A 6,000-nucleotide genomic window follows, 5' to 3' on the forward strand; every position below is an offset into this window, starting at 1 on the left:
AGTTTTACTCCTTTTAACTTAAAAGAATACTATATATTTTACTTATTTTATTTATTTATGTACACAGTGGTTTTTAATAAGCTTCTTGCGTACATGTTTTTAAGATATTAATGCCTTGATTTAAAGGAGGTGTGGAGCTACTTTGAGCCTGGATAATGGTGTAAAAAATGATTTATCGAGGCAAAATATGCCCTGTTAAAATATGTCAGTGTAGTGCTGGGCAAAAAGTACAAAATTACTGGATCTCCGAAAGCAGTAGGAGCATAACAGTGGGCTAATCAACAAAGCTAAGTACTTTTTATCATGTTTTTCTACACCCAACGTCAATTTTACACCAGAGTTCTCATTTATTGCGCAGCTAAATATAGCACAGGAGCTTGGATGCTATCACCTGACTCCCATGCAATCTTTTGAAAGGAGGACCCAACAAAGTTCTTTAGTTTAGTGCACAGTTTAGTAAACTTGCAATGTGAAACCAAACTATCCAGGCTAAATGAACTGAATTTAAACCTAGGTTTAGTCTCTGATCTGGACGTTTGTGTGTGAAAAGGCTCTTAAAGTATTATCCACAGCTCAGTAGTAACAGTGGAGACTTTCCGAAGGAGAGCAAAAGTGAAGCAAATGCTGGATACTTTTTTTTTTAAAGCTCCTGCTCCTCTCAATTACAGATTTTTTTTTCTTTGAAAAAATGAACCATCTGTTTAATAAATAATTCCTTATTATATCATGTGTGGTTATCCTATAAATGTTCACCAGTCAACCTTTCTCTTTTCACCCTTAAAGCTCTTTTTTAAAAGTGCGCAGGCCGCCCAGGTGCAGGTCAGCTTTTAGCTTTTCCCCATTAAGAGCACATGGAGACGGTCTGCCTCCCCAGAGACTTCCTTCCTTTAGAGCTCCCTTAGAGCAACTAGAGCAGTCATGTGAAACAGTCTGGACCACAGACATGCAGCTTTGTGCTCAATTCAGTGCGTCTCAAAGCATGACATTCCATACAAAATAATGTTTGTCAAAGTCCTTTAAAATTGAAGCCAAGAAACAAAAGAAGAAGAAGAGAGGAGGGGTAGAAAGAAGAAGAGAAAATCCTGTCCCTGTTACCACCAACAGACTAAAGCTATTTTTTCCCCCACTCATTTGGGAACATGCCAAACGCTGTTGTACTTGGCAACCCACACACATACACAACATTAATGGTGTCTTCATTAAGAAACAAGCCTAGGAAAAAAATACACCACAACACAGAGCAGGAGCAGACAGGGACGTGCAGTGGCGGTTTCCTGCTGTGATATAGGGATGCTGAAATATGGGGGTAGGGGGCTGCACTATATCTACTGGACTGTATGTCAAATGTGGTGACAAATATTCAGGATTACGGTGGGCAGGGGGAGAGGGTTGGCAGGTGGGTCAATCATTATTGGTAAAGGGTGGATGATTATATTGCATAACTAATTACACAGGTGAAATTAAATATAAAACATGAATAGCTACTTAAATTTAATATTTGTCTTAAAATATTTGGTAATTGGCAAAAATCCTGGCCTGTTAAGGGGTTAAATTAGTAAAATCTGTTCAGAATTACGTTAATAAACAGTGAAACAAACATACATAGGCCTTTATTTAAGATGTAACTTAAGTATAATGTGGTCGAGTGGAGAAGATCACGCATGTTGACTGCACAGGTCAGAGCTGTGTGATTATAAAATTTTAACTTTTTTTGTGATTATCATGCCACAGCTTTATATATACAAATACAAAATAGCATTATAGCACATTAGCAAAAACGTAGCCCTACATCATAGACCAATTTCTAGAGCCTGACTTCACAGAGCCCTAGGAAAGTAGTGGGAAATCTTGGCCAGATCCAGCCCGAGTTTGGGTTTATTTTTATTAAATAGAGTGTTAAAATTGATATTTTTAACTACAGTTTGGAGTTGTTTAAATAAGCGAAATGTGTTCAGAATGATGTTAATGAACATTGCAACTGAGGTTGGGCTCCACTCCGAGTCTTTTTCTATTGTCAGTACTTCTGCATGCACCAATTGGTCCAAAAAGCACCAATTTAGATCCAAAACTAAACAAAAATACCAGTTGGGAAATGTGAAGCCCTTTAACACACTTCCCACTGACTTCCCAGCTTCTCTCAGAGCACCTGAACTTCCGCTGGCAGTAATCCTGACTCTAAGCTGATCTGAGGCCAGTCTTCCGGATGGGCCTTTGCTGGTTAATCTCTCTTTCATTAAATGCTCACCATGTGTTGATGGCAAAGAAATGAAGCGGCTCCCTTTCAGAGTAGGCCTCACCGCTGCGGCTTTTGTGTGCGGAGGAATGAAGCAGAGTTTGGTCTGGCTGGAGTGACTGTGGCCGAACTGAAAATAACTATGGCAACAGCAGGAGTATTGAGGCCCTTTCTCTCTCCCTCTCTCTCTCTCTTCCTTTACAGGAGCAGCAGCTCAACTTGGTATCCCTTCCATTCCAATTCCAGTCAGGAACGACCCACTTTATAGCCTTCCAACACACACATGCTCAATGCAACATAGGAACGAACTGCTCTGCACACTGCAAGCAAACATACACATCTAGTCACACAGATATAAAAATGCAAATAAGTATTTGCACATGAAGCGCAGTGCTGTTCCAGTAAACTACAATATTCTCCACAGGTTAAAAAAGAGGAGAATCAGGTCTGCATATACTATGAGGGGCTTCGTGATAAAGAGGAAGGTGAGACACATTTTATTGCCCTTATATTCATATAACTCATTGCGGGTTCCTCAGGCAAGAAATAAACAAATCTACACTGGCTATGAATAAAAGCTCAACCACCACATTAAACTACAGAATGTTAAGCCTGTTTTAAAAAAGAAACTTTCTGAAATGAAAAAAAGAGAGAGTAAGAAAAATAAACGCCTTAAAAATATGTAGCTAGGCACTGCTAGACACCTTCTATTCAAGGGAAATGCAATTTGCTCTTCAATACATGCCAAAAAAAAATGAAAAGGACGAAATTGAGTGCTGTTCTAATCTCCCACTCAATGTCCAAACTGCATGTTCCCTCTAAGGGAACCCTTCCACCTTCTCTTTTGTGTTTTTGTTGTGTCTCAGACTCAGAAAGAGAGACAGGCTTGCTCTGTCTGTAAACGAGTCGTTATCTAGCTAATTAGCTAACTGGTAGAGACTGAAGACTGCTAAATTTGAGATGCATACTAGATCTGTATTTCCATACAAATCTACTGACTAACGTAAAAACTTTTAACAATGCTCAATTCAGACTCGCAATCAATAGACTAAACTCTGAATTGCACCTCGGAGAGTCGACCTAGACTCGCACCCCATAGACTCAACTCAGACTTGCACCTCGGAGAGTCGACCTAGACTCGCACCCCAAAAGACACAACACAGACTTGCACCCCAAAGACTCAACTCAGACTTTCACCTCGGAGACTCAACTCAGACTTGCACCTCAGAGACTCATCCCAGACTTGCACCCCAGAGACTCAACTCAGACTTGCACCTCAGAGAGTCGACTCAGACTCACACCCCATAGACTCAACTCAGACTCGCACCTTAAAGAGTCAACCTAGACTCTCACCACAGAGACTCAACTCAGACTTGCACCTCGGAGAGTCGACCTAGACTCTCATCACAGAGACTCAACTAAGACTCGCACCCTAGAGACTCAACTCAGACTTGCACCTCGGAGGGTCGACTTAGACTCGCACCCCATAGACTCAACTCAGACTTGCAGCCCGGCGACTCAACTCAGACTCTCACGTCAGAGAGTTGACCTAGACTCTCACCACAGAGACTCAACTCAGACTTGCACCCCATAGACTCAACTTAGACTCACACCCTAGAGGCTTGGCTCAGATTCACACCCCAAAGACTTAAGACTCAACACAGACTCCATAGACTTAACTCACTTGCACCCCTATTCCCCTGAGATAATAGACTTGACTCAAACTTACACCCCAGAGACTCCAAACACTCACACCCAAGAGACCCCAGAAGTTTGCTATGCAAAAAAATCAGACAAGTACACCAGAGATTTCAGAGACGAAGTTGCTTCTCAAAAATGACTCCCTCTTCAGATTGGAAGAAGTAACTAGTGAAGATTTTTGCATCTCAGAAACAAAAAGAGTTTAGTACTTTATTATGTTTTTAACCATTGTGGTATACTTCCTGAGTAAACTTGTCTCCATTTGTGCCCAACTTAAGGTGTTGTTACTCCTGCTATAATATACTGCATACATTAATTTAATTGATTTATTATTATATTGTGTCAGAATTTCAATTTGAAACACCAAATCCCTGGTATTGTGACAGACCTGTCATAGTACTAGATAAATATATCTGCTGATGTTCTTAACCATGTACTGATGTTATTTAACAAAAGGTTTGGATTATGGTTAAAAAATAACATAATTACCCAAAAAACATATAACCGATCCACTAACACAATATTAATCAACAGTGTGCCAAATCTATTAGAATCACAATATGTTACAATATATCACACTATTTTGTCTTTACTCTTGACATATATCATTTGTAACAACAATAAAGACTAGCACATTATCTCTCAGTCTTGTCACATCATCGGCGTGACATACGGAGCAGGCCTTGAGCGCTCACAGTGACCCTCACTTCATCTGTGGACTACGCTAGCTGCTTGACCAGTGCTGAGGAGACACTTGTAGGACACCCTGTCGAGCCCTCAAACACACTCGCGCCCTCACACACTCGCGCAAAGCATGGAAATTCTCTCTGACCACAAATCTCCCTCTGAAAGTTCTCTGCCTGTCTCCTCCGTGCTCACACATGACACGAAGTGATACATTCAGAGTACACAGCCTCTTCCCTCAGGCTCTGCGCTGAACCTGCTGTCTCTCCCCGGTCTCTCCTCACCCCATCCATCTACCTCTCTCTCTCTCTCTCTCTCTCTCTTTCTCTCTCAACACTTCTCCATCCCATTCTTCTAAAATCTCTCTTACGTGGTACTTACTTCTAGTTTGGTGTTTCAGCACTCAAAGCAGTCCTGACCGGCTCTTCTCATCCACTTTTTTGCGCTGATTGTGTTTTTGGCTCTTTGTCACTGTGCCTTCTCTTACACATTCACTCTCACTGTCTGTGGTAAACTCACGCTCTCTGAGCCACAGGGTTGTGCTAATGGTGTCTGTGTGTGAGTGAGTGAGGGAGTGTGTGTGTGTTGGGGTGTAGAAGAGGTGGGGGGGGGGGTTGTTGTTGTACTTGGGTTATGCCTGTGCCAGGGAGGGCGTGCTGAAAGAGCTGCTCTCAGCCCCATGATCACACCCTCATTAACACAAGGTCACCCCTGGGACGAGAGAAACAGAGGGAGGGAGAGAGAGAGAGCGAGAGCAAGCTGGAGAGTAAGAGCAAGAGAGAGAGAGAGAGAGAGAGAGAGAGAATTGTGCTGTGGATGGCTGTCAGTCAGAAAGATGGATAGTCTGAATAAACTGGTAAATGAAAAGGACCAGCTGTTCTTTCCTTGTAAACTGCAACAAGCATTCACTCTTTAAAAAAAAAAAAGAGTAAACTCCCAAAGTTCTGGAGAAATATTTACTTGCTATAGAAGTGCTGAGTCTTAGTATTAAAGTATGTAGGATTAAAGGACCAATAAAGATTATATTTTTAGTACTAAATGATCAGGATGTGTCATCACATATTAAGGGAACATGCAAAATTCAAGCACTGTCATCAGCAGAGCTAACTAGAGCTGTGTATTGTAGAAAATCTGTGTGACGTGTTGTACAGTCATATGAAAAAGTTTGGGTACCCCTATTAATCTTAATCATTTTTAGTTCTAAATATTTGGGTGTTTGCAACAGCCATTTCAGTTTGATATATCTAATAACTGATGGACACATATTATTAATATTTAATATTTAGTAATATTTCAGGATTGAAATGAGGTTTATTGTACTAACAGAAAATGTGCAATATGCATTAAACCAAAATTTGACCGGTGCAAAAGTATGGGCACCC

The 6,000-nt window shown here is 41.0% G+C and overlaps 1 protein-coding gene across 1 annotated transcript in view; it reads right to left on the minus strand.

Annotated features, from left to right (window-relative positions):
- The window catches only part of ptn (pleiotrophin), a 98,252-nt gene extending 93,053 nt beyond the window's left edge, over positions 1-5,199 (minus strand). Inside the window, exon 1 of the mRNA XM_007235066.4 lies at positions 5,000-5,199. The gene's annotated coding sequence lies outside the window, so the exon portion shown is untranslated. The remainder of the gene's footprint in view (positions 1-4,999) is intronic.
- Positions 5,200-6,000: the final 801 nt, after the last annotated feature.

This window comes from Astyanax mexicanus, chromosome 2, assembly GCF_023375975.1.
Source record: "Astyanax mexicanus isolate ESR-SI-001 chromosome 2, AstMex3_surface, whole genome shotgun sequence".
Classification (NCBI taxonomy): Eukaryota; Metazoa; Chordata; class Actinopteri; order Characiformes; family Acestrorhamphidae; genus Astyanax; species Astyanax mexicanus.